This window comes from Chiloscyllium punctatum, chromosome 3 (assembly GCF_047496795.1).
Source record: "Chiloscyllium punctatum isolate Juve2018m chromosome 3, sChiPun1.3, whole genome shotgun sequence".
NCBI lineage: Eukaryota > Metazoa > Chordata > Chondrichthyes > Orectolobiformes > Hemiscylliidae > Chiloscyllium > Chiloscyllium punctatum.
The window spans coordinates 101,474,264-101,487,782 of record NC_092741.1 but is presented as its reverse complement, the minus strand read 5'-3'; the positions used below and the strand labels follow the sequence as shown (position 1 = coordinate 101,487,782).

Here is a 13,519-nt window from a genome sequence, read left to right as displayed (position 1 = left end):
ACCCACAGTTGAATGATGCTAGTCACTGATTTTTTTTTTCATTTAATCTGTGCTCTTCGTGATACAAAGATTCCTGTAGCGTTCCACAGGGCAATTTCCATTTGGCAAATATGCTTGGCCTGTTTAGTGTCTGTGTTATTTTTGTGGCAAGTTTCTGGAAGGGCATGGTGGAAATGACGCAATACCCCCCTAAGATGTCCCGAATCGGCATGAACAGGGTAACAAACTATACATGCCCTTTACCAATCAGATTAAAGGATTGTAAAATGCTCAATGCTTGGTCTGAACAATCAAGTTACATTTTGTGCTATTATTTAATCACATTATTTAAATTTTCATCTTTTAATCACTTTCAGTTCTGCAAATCTTCTGTCATCTGTGTGAAATCTATCTTGTAGTAAGGAGGTTTGGATATTGGCGGGACAAATGTTCAAATGGCCACAATAATACCAATCCAATTTATACTGTCAGGCTGTCACCTCACTCTCTGCTGCTAGTCAATATAGACAAGATATGTTTATGCCATCTAGAGATCTAAAATGATGATATGTAGAAGTGTATTTCTGCTTCTTTTTGCATTGTCATACTCAGACTTCTCCCGCAAGGAACTCATACACAAGACAATTCATAGCTGAATGCATAATGGTGTAAATTTAAAATACAAATAACTTGAGTGAATCGTAACTTATGGGGCAGGTTACATATACTCAGAAAGTTATTGACTTCCTGGTCTTAATATATGCCCATATCTGGTCTATGTTCTTGTCCAATTTGGCTTTTGTCAGTTCCCTGTTTGCTAGAAAATAGCCTAAAGCAAATTGCAAAGAAAAAATTGATTAAAAAATTCCACAACTTCTCAAAATTGTGTTGCAATTTGCAGTTTATTACTGTCAGTTTGATGGTAGCAGCTTCTTCAGACAAAGTTGTTTGCTTTGCATATATGAACTCATTTCTTGACTCAGCGTTGTTCAAGCTTTTAAAATGCAGTACACTAAAGTGTGGAGCTTACAACTGAAGGAATTGTAGAAGTGAAATATTTTGCTTCTTCGTTGCCCAGATTTTTATCAGAGTTCCGTGCCTTTTTGTCAATGTCCACTGACATTGCACTGTGGACATAAAGTTTTCACATTTCATATGTGCTGTGTGTGCAGATAGGATATTGTGTCTTTCTCATTATTCTGATTGTATTGTTACAGTATAAACAGAACAGGACAATGAATATTTGATCAGGTAAAACTTCTTATGTAATGTAAATTTTGAACTATATTAAGTGCTGAGCTTTCATTCTTGTTTCAAAAATAGTTAGGCAATATTAAGACATTAACGTAATTCTGTGTACTTTGAAATATGAAAACCATTTGCTTTCATGAATTGCCATGATCAAACTAAACTGAGAAAAATAAAACACCAGCATGGAATTCAAACACTTTTTATGTTATTATAATACTTCTTAAGAAGTTCACAATACATCATACTGGACTCAAAATGCTAACCTTATTTCTCTCTCCACAGACGCTGCTAGATCCTCTGCATTTCTGCAGCACTTCTTATTTTATTTTAAATGTCCAACATCCACAGTATTTTAGGAGAAAGTGAGGACTGCAGATACTGGAGACCAGAGTTGAAAAATGTGGTGCTGGAAAAGCACAGCAGACCAGGCAGCATCGAGGAGCAGGAGAATTGGCGTTTTGGGCATAAGCCCTTCTTCAGGAATTCCTGATGAAGGGCTTATGCCCGAAACGTCGATCCACAGTATTTTGCCTTTATTATTCTAACACTGACAATTATCAAAGAAAAGGAAATATGAAACTAACAAACTTAGGAAGTTTATGTTATTAAGGTACAATATTTCACCCTATCTCATTATCCAAACTCTGTGATGCCAAACGATGTAAACAACTTAGATCCAATCTGTGCTGAGGTAACTGTTTACAGTTTGTGGTATAGTTAAGGGTGCTATATTGGCCTCAAACTTCCTGTATTAAGGTGTGGAAAATTAGCTAGAGTTCATATTCCTGATCACTATCATGAAACTCATACTGGAAGCATTCATACGTGGTTGTTGGATAAATTCAGGATCAAATTCAGAGGTAATATCTCAAGTGTTCAAATGCTGGTTGTCAACACTCATACATGAGGCATGATCAATTGAGTGAAGTACTAAAGAGCAATAATTACCTATGAGTTCATAGATAACTGAGGGAGTCAATCCTTCAAGAGAATCTGGGAAGGATAAAACCAAAGAAAAGTTGAAAATAATTTACAATAACCCTTTGATCTGTTGGGTTTGCCCCTCCAATTCTCAATCCTTTTCTACCCAATAGTCTTGCTGCATCCAAGACTTTTCCCATACTGCACCTTCATAGACAAGTAGAGACAAGTAAATAGTGGTAAATTATTTCACTGTGGGAGATATGATAGATGTCATATTCTGTCCTCACTGTGTGCCCACACATGCACTTTCTCAAGGGTATTTTGCTTTGAGTGCATTCAGTGTTTTTAGCAAGTGAATCCAGTATGAATTTCCTCCTTTCTAATCTGGGGCAATGATGCCAATTTTTGCTTTCCCATTTAATAATTTTACTAATTTGGAACAAAAAAGCAACTCTCAAACCTACCAAGACAAATATTTACCAATGTCTCCTGTTAGATAATCAATGTTACTTATGTACACGGGGAGGATAAATTCACAATAGTTTAGATATCTTTAGTAATTAAAGAATTAAAATTTTATCTGAGGAAATCAAATATAATCCTGATATGCACTTTTTAAAAAGGTTAGTCTGTCACAATTGAATACAGAATTGTAAATCTGCATTTAGAGTGAGGATTCCCACCTACTTTGTGGATGTAATATTCTGGAGGTTATGAAGTCATTGCTTTAGAATCATAGAAGAATCATCCAAGCCCTACAGTGCAGAAAAAATCCAATTGGTCATTCAAGTCTTCACTGACCCTCAAAAGAGCATCCCACTTAGACCCACACACCCATCCTATCCCTGTAAGTCCCCATGACCCCATCCATCCCTGATCACTACGGGGCAATTGAACATGGCAATCCACTTAACCCACAATTCTTTGGACTTTGACAGGGACACAAGCAGAAAATATCAAAAAACAAAATTTGATTTTCTGGATAAAGCTCATAAATTATTCACTCAAAATTAAGCATATATCAATATAACAAAAACACTTTGATAAATAATGATTATTTGAATAAAGGCTTTAACCACAAAGATTAGACTTGTAGTAGGTTTCTGCCTTCACATAAAATGTAGCAATGCACTCAAATCATCAAATGCACTAAACATGAAGAATGTAAGTAATGAGGGAAATATTTTCTTTGGTAAAAGACTATCTATTTATGTATTATATTAGGAACAGAAAGCATAAATTAATAGAATAACTAAGAACAGATTTGTCATTTTATTAAATTAAGATATGAACTATTCTTTCTCAACAACATAAAGTGATTTTTATCAAAGTCATACTTTAATCAAAAGAGTGCAAAAGACCCTAGTTTCCTAATACTTCATGAAAATAGTGAACAATTTTAATTATAGACATAAGAACATAATTGTCAAATTTGTCGATGAGCATAGCCATAGTTTGAATATTGGATCATAAGCATATTTTAACATAATAGAAACTACAGATGTATCTACCAATAATGATTACTTGTTTTTTAAAAAAATCACATGAATAAATCCTACAAGTGACACCTGTGCAATAAAGTAATTTACATTTAGGAATTGCATTTTACCCCAGCCTTAGGGAGAAAGCCTTCCTTCTGAACTGAGAGATCAGTGCAAAATCTGTTCAGATAGAATAACACATAATGCAATTTTCTTCAAACACACCAAGCATGTTTAATTCATAGATACAGACACACAACTCATCACGAAAGTAGAAAAATGAGATGCATTAATAAAGGTAGAAAATTTTAAAACATAACATGTAGAAATAAAAACAAAGACCTCAAAGCAAAAAAGCTGAGCTCAGAGCAGAGAAGTGCTAGAAATGTGCACAGGATTGAATATCTGAAAGAGAAAGCTAATTAATTGTTTCAGCTGGGACTTTGCATTAGAAAAGTGAACTTATTTTTCTTCTTTTCAACTGTGACTAACTGCTTGAACTGTTCTAAGTTTTTTTTATGCTTATTATCAAAAGGAAAATGAATAAGAAATTAAGATTTAGAAGGAGTATGAAAAATGCAGCATAAAGCTTGGAGCTATGAATTACTCAACTATCTAAAGATTTTTCATGATAGAACAAATGAGATGATTTAATTACCAATCCCTACACTTTATTTATACATTTTTAATTAAACATTTTGATATGAATTGCAAAATAATTCGAGAATAGGCTAAATCATTACATTGCATGTCTTTGTTATGCTACTTTACAAATATAAATTACACTTTTTACACCAATAAAAATGATTATTTTGCCCAGCATTATCAGTTGATCACTAAAAATGAAAAATACTCAAATATGAAAGTGCTCCAAAAGGAGTTCTGGCTTGCAAATTATATCGGAGATAATATAAAGTTAAATCTTTGCATTAAATATGAAAAGATTGCAAATCATATTTCTAATAAAAACAAATCTCAGACCTACAGCAGAGGAATATTATAAATTTATAATCACTACTCCAGGTCTAGCCTACAAAAAAAACAAAGACAATATTTCACAGCTGCACTGTCCAAGGTGCTGTTTTCTGGTGAGATGTTATACCCAGATCCTGACAACTCTCTTATGAGAATCTAATAAAATTGCATGACGTGTTGTTGAACGTGGGCAAAAGAGTTATCCCTGTATCCTGGCCAATATATTTGCCTTAAGCAACCTTACAAAAATAGATTTTCTGTTCAGTCGCACATTACCTTTGTGGGAGATTACTGTATGCAAAGTGGTTGCTGTTTATTTCATAATATTGACAAAGGTATTTAATTGGCAGTAAAGCAATTTGTGACATCCAGCAAAATAAAAGGCACTGTTTAAATGCAAGTTGTCACATCAATCCAAAATTCAGATTTTCAGTTTAGGACAAAATATAATTCAGGCTACTTGATTAAATCAGTTCATTCAGACTGTAAAGGGCACAGCAACAGCCTATAGTAAAGGAACCATTAAGTTTATATGTGCCTGAGCATTTAAAATGGCAGCTAAACCCACCGCATATCACATGAAAATGTTTCAATTTTTGGTAGATTAGTAACATGACTCAATATTTTTCCATTACTGCCTGACAAACACTTTTGAATTCTTGTTCACCAGAATAAGTGATTTAAAGATTATGGTGCCTGTTCAAAAGTGGTGCAGTGTTCTAAAATATATAGAGTCCAGTATAATTTGCTTCTCTATAAATATAAAGCTTACTGAAATGCAACACTGCAGTGTAGATCTCATACTATAGTGCTATTATAATTAAATTCATGAAGCTTGTGATTGTCAGATGTATTTGTAATCAATTCTTGGTAATTGTATAAAAAGATATTGGTTAAGAATAGCATAAAGTACTTAAACATAGGATACCTTAAAGCTATTGAAGGGATTAAGTTTTTAACGTCATCACCAATGATGTCCTAATGAAATGGGTATTTTCGTAAAACTAACTTCCAAGTGACGGCAAAACATAGAGGACCTGTTAGCAACAGGAGCTAGACTTTGTAAGTTAGTCTTTATGCCAGAAACTCTACGGTCTTGAGCCTTGAGTTGATAACGGAGTGGTAAATTGATAAAAACAATGAGACCATATGCATTTTGTTTGCCTAAAGTTTAACATTTAGATGTTTATCATCTCCACTGGCACATTTCTTGGTCACAATATTTTCGCACTTAAATTTGAGGACTAATCTGGAATCAACTAATTTTAAAAAACAGAGAACACCTATTGTAGCTAGGTGTCCATACCTGATATGATATCAGAGCGTCCAATGAAATAACCTGAGTTATCGATCCAAACGATATGCTTACATTTAACGAAACTACCTGTTATTCGGTTTAATTGCATACTCTCAAGTAGTTTCACTGTCACTTTGGGCAACACGAAATAACATTGATTTGTATTTCCAAGATTAAGTAGGGAACTTTTTTAAAAAAGAGTTGACAATCTGAGATAATTAATTCACTTGGAACTGATAATAACTTTACAGTTATTAATTAATATTGAAATAATGTTGTTTTCAAGAATTTTGGGCCTGACTAATATTGAAAACATACTGGCTAATTTCAAGATTCAGCATTCTTTACCTGCCACCCCGGTGATATTTTTAAAACTCATACACAGGACGTGGACGTCAGCATTTACTGCGCATCACTAAAAGAGATTTAGATAATTAGGAAATTATTTAGAAAAGTCAAATCGTTTGGTAGATTTCACAACTAATCGCCGGAATTGTTCAGTCGCTTCATTTTAATTTCCCAATATTACAGCGATTTGATGATTGTGGAAATCCAGAAGCTATTAGGACACAGTAACCTGAGATAATTCGTGAAGTTTCATTTGAACTGTTGGTGCGTTATTCCCAGTCGCAAAAAAAGCTGGTTTTCTATTTAGGTGAAAGAGACCGGCTTTAAATGAACGGAGAGCTACCAAAAACGAACGAGTGGCACATTTGATAAGCTAAACTGAGTTAGAGGATTTGTTGTGCTGTGAAGGTGGGGGAGGGGTTAGATAGGATGATTCTTATGGGGAATCATACAAGGTTTAATCCTATTCAATGTTCCAGTGGTAATGTCCGGACGCATATCGCGCGAAACGGTTTATCATAATAATTCTTCTCCCAAAAATGAAATACATTTCCTTACCAAATAGTTTTAGAGATGATGCGGTTAGTAAGTTTTTTTTTAATGGTGTTATTCGTTTGAAATGGTTACGTTGATGAGTGGTAAAACGGGTTCACACAAGTAGATGTGAAGCTGACCGAAACCAAACTAATGATGACACTGAAAATGTAATACTTTAAATGTGTTGTTGCGACTGAAAATAACACTACTTAAATTCCAGGCCAGTGTATTTCGAAAAATCCGATAACATATCACACTCAAAGTTTAAGACTTTCCTAAATATTCATTAATGGACGAAGCCAAGACACGCATTCTTCATAGCTCATGTGAGGTTTCAACCTGAAAATCAGACGTGAATGAAAGGTAACTCTTGCAAACACGTATAAATCAGAGATTATACATGCACACGTTGTCACATTAAAAAAAAACCCACTAGAATTTAGTACCATTGAAGCAGTTTACATTTTAAGTGTTCCTGGTGCTGGATTGAAAATTTCCATTTCCTAATGGATCCGACCAGGATAGTGGAAGTGATGTTGGAGGGAAGTGCATTTACCAACAGAGAATATTGTTTTGGTCGTTTCTGTTCGAGAATTCGTTTCACAATCTCCCAACGCTTTCCTGTCGGTGAAGTGAATTCTGTAAACTGAAGAGAGCTTCAAAACATACTTTTTAGAAAGCCATTAACCTTCTAATAGGTGCGTTGCTGTGGTTTTACACTAATCGTCTTACAATTGAGCCGCATATTTGGCTGGACTGAATCGGATTTTCTTGCTTCACATCAAACCTGAAATAGCGGGCAGCGGAAAAGCGCATAATAGTGTTTGAAATTGCCATTTAAAAATGTATAATTTAAAAAAAATCCTTGTCTTTGATATTGTCAGGGAATTTAAAACAAAATGATTCGAAGATGTTTAATCTCAATGCAACCAGAAGTATATTCGTAAACTATTTTGTAATATGGTTATAACTAGGTCCCTACGAATAATCCCGATGTATTTTATAAATCGACCCAAATACGAGTAGTATGACCTGCTTTATCACAAAGTATCTTTGTGAAGCTTTCACCGCCCAGTAAAACGGGTATGTTTCCATACCGCAGAAGAATTATTGAAAATGTCTGTGCTGGTGATCTCCATCTTCTGCAGATAACATAATCATGGCCATCACATGATTTCCAGTGAATTATTTATTGACCCACCAAACGTGTTTTTGTTCCTTCAGTCTTGCGCTGATTCATCGTAAGCAGGTGAAGATGGAAATCTCGGGACGTGGAGGGTGGGGATGCGGGTGGGTGGGGAATTTCTCGATGTTTTTGCACATTAAATGTTTCAATGCGACCTTGTAAAAAGGAAGATGACAAATGGCTGCGCATGAAGCTTGAGATTTAGGGCCGGCTAGACGGACACTGCACAGGAGCTGCAGATGCCCTTTTTGTCTCCGTCATTCGGATAGATTTCCGCCTGGAACCCTCATTTTACAACGCGGGCTGTTCGTTACTTGAAAACGTATTCCCATCGGCGTATTTTAATGAAGAAACGAAATCTTGTAACAGCATTCGAACCATCTCAATATCACATTAGCAACCTGATGTTGAATAAAGGGCATGTTTTAATCATGTGCCCTTTCTACAAGCAGCGTTTTCCCGGACGAGCAGGATTTATAGTTCCAAAATACTGTCTCCTTCTGCCTGCATATTGTTAATCGTAAAATTGCGGAGCTAGTATGAAGAATTTACTGCCTATTCCGCACAGACGGTAAAATTAGATTTAGTGGGCAGCACACGTCTGAATAAAATACAACTGACAGGCAGAAAACACTCACAAAAGAGGCAATTACCTTACTCAACGGCACAGAGTAGAGCATGAATGAATTTATTTGTGAGACAGTAACAATTTCCAATTCAAATGGCGCCAGCATCTTAAATGGCAACAACAGCTCGTCCGTCAACTTCATTTTCCTTACACAAAAAGAATATTGTGAGAGGGGAGAAAAGGTACGAGTGTTTCCCCCAAACCCCCCCAAGCCCATTTCCCCGGCATCAAAACGGATCAATGGAGAATGTCTGCCCGTTGAGCAGGTGCTTGATGTTCTCGATACGCGGGACTCGGCGGGGCGAACACGTTTCCACAAGGAGGGCGAGCTGCAGCATGATTCCCTCGCCGCCAGTACCTGGCCCAGGGCTGCTGCCTGTGTTCTGGGACTGCCCAGGACGACCAGCGGCCCCTCTCTTGGCATTCACCGCGTGCCTTAATTGTATAACATTAAATCAAGGTCCGCTGTGAACACGGAGAGTCGGGGCCCAACTCCAGCTCCATGTCACAGGAAAATCTCAACAAGACACATCGGGAGAAAGACAGAAACAAAACACTCGGCTCGGCAGAAATGCCTTCATGATCTGGGTTACCTCCTGAGCGATCTTCGCCAAAAATATGTCTGCCTTGGACCATCAAGAACACACAATACGCTCTGATCAATGGCGGTGCCTCAAGGAAGGAGCCTGGTAAAAAGAGTTCCACGGTTAATAGGGAAAACTGGCGCGGCGTTCTCAAACCTGAGCCGTTCTGGACCGTTAGTCGGCTGCACAGAAAAGGCCAAGAAAGCGGGCTAGATTTGCGCAGTCTGCCCGGCTCCCAAGTGTGCATCACGGCCCATCTGCTCAGCTTTTGTCAAGTCTTGCACACGCTAAAATGTTAATGACCCAGAAGAAAACTCTGTCTCTATTCCTCCTCCCCCCATTGTACCCACTCCCCCCACCCCCACTCCCCAACACACACACACAATGCGCACATTAAACTTACTGCTCGCCATGCACCCACGGCCCTGCGAACTCGACTTTTGTTTGAGTGGGGAGAGGTCACAAAGCACATCCACATCCAGCGAGTCCCCAACATGAAAAGCTTTGTGCGCTCACTATCCTCAGCCGAGCGTCAAGGATAAAGGCAGATGACTGCAGAGTAATCTATCGAGGGAGAGAGTGAGAGACTCGTACACACAGTCCAGCAATACACCCACAAGCGTAAATGCTATTCCTCCTACACGGAAATAAACGACCGGCGGCTTTCAAACAGAGAGCACAATCAAAGCAGAAACATAAAGAGAGAAAGAAAGCCCCATAAGCACACGATGAGAGATGGAGCCAGCGGGGAGTTGGCGTTGTCTGGTTCACCTAATGCGGGACAGCTCTGCAGGAACCAGCCTTCTCCATTTATCAATGGCCGGTCTAATCGTGGTCAGTGTCCTAGCCCACCCAGTCCTTCTGTATGCACTTGATCCACTTTCTTTAAGGATTATTCAGCAAACTTCCCATCTGCTGACTTGGGTTCAACACAAGCCGATTACATGATGGGACCCACACGTCATCTGCCCCATGTGCCCTCGGCTCTCAACGATGTATTGGGGGATGTCCTTGAATTAAAGAGATTTAATACGAGGACATCACTAACCACGATTAGAGAGGGAGGAAAAATATCTGCTTTGCCCACAGTGCGAGAGAAAAATGATTTTCTAAAGGTCTTCTTAGGCAAATAGAGAGAAGGTATGCAAGGTTGCGCTGCGCAGGCGTGCGCTCGATTCATTCACTCTTGGACGATCAAATTGATGGATCCGATTATTTCTTTTTCCTTATGAGGATATTTTTCAAAAGCAAGTGCTATGATTTACTAGGAATGCATTGCACATTGCATTACATCCAGTCAGTGTACAGCCATACAGACCTCGTCCCTATTCTAAGCAAAAATAAAGAACTACGGAAGCTGGAAATCAGAAACAAAACCAACAATCGCTGGAAAAACCCAGCAGGTCTGGCAGCATCTATGGAGAGAAAGCAGAGTTAAATTTTCGGGTCCAGCGACCCCGTTTCAGAATCCTTTTTACAGTGGTGAGGAAGGGTCACTGGGCCCCGAAACGTTAATTCTGCTTTCTCCGCACAGATGCTGCCAGATCTGCTGAGTTTTCCTAACAATTCCTGTTTTGTTTCTTCCCTAAGCTAACTTGCTGCACGGGGGTTCCTACTGCAGCCCCCACACAAACACACCACTCCATCTTCAAGCTCTCGTGTCGAGGTCACCGGTTAAACAAAATGAAAGCGCAGTTGGTGTGGATTTGCCTGTTTTAAACATCGTCTCAACGTTTGAAGAAACTGGAGCTACCCGGCGGACCCAAGTGTACACACTGATTTTGAATTTGTCCATTGGAGCCTTTTAGCCAGTCAGTATCCTGGGCAGTTACCATCTGAAGAACTGGTGTTAAGTGGAGAGGAGGTGGAAAGGCAATTCAAATGTTTATCAAATTAATTGTACATTTTACTTGGTTGTAAAAAAAATGAATCTTTCTATTGACTGATGTTGAATCACTTCGGTGATTAATCCATTGAGTTTCCAAAATATGCAAGATCAAAGCCTGGCTACATTTACTCCAGCATCATAAAGATTCATCCGCAACGCCTCCCTAACCTCCCAAAGAAAATTCCCCTTCGTTTGTTGGCAGCAATTCACCTCCCCATTGCCCTTCACCACCGAGTAACAGAAACGTAGCAACTGGATCGCCATCTTCCTAAATATTAACGCATTTGCTGCACTAGCAGTGCGGCTGGGAGTTTATGCTGGAGTGTTTATGCTGAGGACCAGTGTCGCAAGCTGGGCTGGCTCCACTCTGTCATATCAAGGGGATAGGTAAAGGAGGTCAATATGCGAGCAGATTTCCTGGGTGATTGAAGCCGTCCAGAAAACATACCTATGCTTTTGTTTTGTTATTACGCCGTTACAAATGATTGCGTTTCAATTACAAACAGCGCAGGTAGAGGCTGGCAATTGCCCCGTGATCTTTCTTGCTCTGACCCTTGGCCCATGTGAAACCAGACAGCCAGGACTGTTCACACTGAGAAATTACATTTCAGAATTCCTCAAATCGGATTGATCAGAACTCCTCGGTTCCATATGGCTCCGCATCTGCGCTGATCTCCTTTAAAATCAGACACACTCTCCTTACCCTCCCCCCTCGATTTGATCTGGGAGAAACCATTAGGTAAACAGGGACGGTTTTGTGGTCCTTGTCGCGGACTGTCAGGTCTTTGATGGCTGTGCTTTAGATTGTACACTTTGTGTGTGTGTGCGCGCGCGCGCGTGAGTGAGGCTTTTACATTGACTGACATGTCGGCCCGAGGTCAGGCAGAGTTCTCTGTGCTCGACACTGGACTTGAGAGAATAGTGATTGCCGTTCGCCTTACGCGTGGCTTCTATAAACACGTTTGACATGCGTTCAGCAGCAGATGGCTTGTTTTCTGGATTTAAAGCTGAACCATCCGTTTGTGTTGACCTACGTATCTACTGTATTTCAATAACTTAATAGCTGAATAAATTCCACAATATACCCTATTTTAACCCTTTAATTGTGAAATTGATTCTGTGGAATTCTGGTTATCAGTTCTTAATTCACTCCACAATTCTTACGATAATTTTAATCGTCGATATTGATTTTGCTCCCTCCGTATTTTGCTAGTAATTCAGACCGTCACCGAATCCAGTTCCTCACCGTTATCTCCACCCGCTACAATTTTGCTGAACTTACTTTAAACAATGACCTTCTTTCAAATACTAAGTGGCATGCATTGATTTTCAAATTGCCTTGGAGTTTCTTTTAGATTTCTGTTATTTGCATTTTTCTCATATCTTTTTCTTTAACATAACTATCGTGCTCTGTGTCGTTTCAATAACGAAACTTACAGAAGGGACTATCCTGATTCACAGTAAAGGGCTTGTGCTGGTTTGCAAAGATACATACAATTAGCAAGATAGACAAAACAAAAGCATGGGAAGCCAATATAAATAAGATGCGCAGTTACACTGGACCATTATCACCCTTAAAATTTATCATTTAAATGTATTATAAGTTAGATCTTGTAGCTGGCTTTAAAGCAGGTTTGAAAATTGCATCACAAACAGAACGCATGAACAGACTGAGAGCATCACGAGAGAGCCCCAATATAAATGGAAGGACCGTTTGGGACACATTTTATTATAAATTCATACTGGTTAAAGCAGCTTCACATTACACATGGCGAGGCAATTTCAACACCGGATTAGGTCATCCCTTAAGGAAAACGGCCTCGTCACAACAGAACTAATTTTATTTTATATGGTTAGGTATTCAGCAATTAATTGTCACATACAGTGCGCGCGTAGCTGTTCAAGAGTCCGGAAGCAACTGCTAGGTCATTACAGTTATCAAACATTACATTGTCAGGGGTATGTGGCTTGGAAGCTTGAAGTTCCCACGAACTATTAGATCGGTTCATTTTCAATGTCGAAGATGACAGTGAAATGTTTCTTTGATGCAAAATTGTTCAGTGGAAGTGTTCAAACTATCTAAAAAATGTGAGCTAAGACGAAAATATAAGGATCATACTTTTGAATTCATTCTAAAATATCTTTAACATTAGAGATAATGATATCCACCACAAATCAATTTCTCCACTCCCAAAGAACTGTGGGGGATCCCTAAACCCCTCCCCTCTCCGGAGTGCACTATTTAAATGACATTAATGGATGGCCAATCAATGTTGGTTCAAGTCAATCGTCCCCTCATCTATTATAAAAGATTTATAAAAGACGACGGCCAGCAATGTCAACATAATCATAAATTCCATCATCCTTTTGGTAAAATATGTCATCATATCACCTACTATGATCACAGTGTTTCAGAAATCTCCATAGTCATCTTTTCCAGT

At 38.5% G+C, this 13,519-nt stretch overlaps 1 long non-coding RNA gene across 1 annotated transcript; it reads right to left on the bottom strand.

Moving 5' to 3' along the window:
- Window positions 1–8,650: 8,650 nt before the first annotated feature.
- Window positions 8,651–10,099, bottom strand: LOC140463512 (uncharacterized). Its single transcript, XR_011954691.1, has 2 exons — window positions 9,594–10,099; window positions 8,651–9,292 (listed from the first exon to the last, which is right to left on the bottom strand). It is a non-coding gene; the product is annotated as an uncharacterized lncRNA (long non-coding RNA).
- Window positions 10,100–13,519: the final 3,420 nt, after the last annotated feature.